This window comes from Cupressus sempervirens, chromosome 2 (genome assembly GCF_028749045.1).
Source record: "Cupressus sempervirens isolate cs-2001-9-10 chromosome 2, ASM2874904v1, whole genome shotgun sequence".
Taxonomy (NCBI): Eukaryota; Viridiplantae; Streptophyta; class Pinopsida; order Cupressales; family Cupressaceae; genus Cupressus; species Cupressus sempervirens.
In genome coordinates this window covers 565,573,885-565,575,368 of record NC_143119.1, presented here as the reverse complement: position 1 = coordinate 565,575,368, position 1,484 = coordinate 565,573,885, and positions in this window count along the sequence as shown.

The window sequence follows — 1,484 nt, the reverse complement described above, 5'->3', positions numbered from 1 at the left end:
AACCAAACCATCTCTTTCCTTCTTGCCGTCCGGGCAGGATAAAAATGCAATGATAGAACGTGCCAATGAGACGGAGCCCTTGGCTAAAAGATACAACTCCATACACACTCAGCAACAAGCGCATCTTAGAATCGACATCCGCCATAAAAATCCGAATCCTTTAAAATTCCTACCAAACAGCCATTCACGACCCAATTTTTTATGGGGTCGGCAGAGGAGCAAAAGATTGTCATCGGTTAGGAGATGTGAGTTCATGGAGCCGAGGGACTGAAATGGTCATCGAGCTCATCCGATCAACTGGATGAATTTCACCTTGAAGGGGCCCAATCCAAAAGTTTCGGAGGTCATCTCCTGGAACTCTCGAGAACAAGGCCCATCTTACATGCAAACTCTGCTACTGCGCAAACATAGGTTGCAATTAAAGAGAAATTGCGAGGCCGTCACAATGGCCCGAGGCCAATGGCTCCGACTAAGTCAATTTTCTCTTGCAATCACCATGCCGCCGTTCACAGAGAGATATCCCCATTCACCTGTGACGCGACGCACAATCCAATGTCTAGACGTGAGCTCACCCTTGAAAGAAAGACCACTTTCCAAGACATTCCCCGATGACACATTGGAACGTCAACCGCTGTCGAACCATTCCCAATGTTGTGCCGATCGAGTCGGCACAGAGGCGACCTTAGGGAGCTCCCGCGTAGCAATCGAGATGTGCTTTCGTACCCATCTCTCACAAAAACCAATCTTAGCTGTGAACAAATTTAGAATCCAAGGCTCGTATCCATCGATATCGTCGGCACTGGGTCTATATATTCAAAGGCCACGGAGAGGTTCCGATAAGAGAAGCTCCCCTGCTCGCTCGCACAAACATCCCAAATGCTAGACACAAGCTCCCGCCCTTAGCATCGCTCTCCGGATCGCCGCAATGACACATTGGAACGACAACCGCTGTCGAACAACTCCCGAATTTGTGCCGATGGAGTGAGAAAGACGAGCAACTTTGGGGAGCCGCGCATGGCAAACGGGCTGCTGCTTCATTCCGCTCTTATATATAGATCCGATGTCGTTGATTTCGTTTGGAATCCGAGGCTGCATTCGTCCTTGCTCACACAAGCAATGGCTCTTCTCATCGAATGGTCACGGGGAGCTTCTGATTACAAAGGCTCCCTTGTCACCTGTGATGCGCAGCCCAACTGCTAGACGACGGCTCGCCCTTCAGATTGCTGCCCAGGCAACCACCACAACGGCACCATTGGAACGACAACCGCTGCCGAACCATTCCGAAATTTTTTTTCCAAAGAAGTTGTTGCAAAGAGAACGACTCTGGGGAGAGAGCCCTCGCATAGCAAAATCGGGATGGCTTCACGGCAGCTGGATGAGATTTGAATTCATGGAGCCAAGGGAGTGAAATGGTCATCGAGCTCATCCGATCAACTGGATGAATTTCACCTTGAAGGGGCCCAATCCAAAAGTTCTGGAGGTCA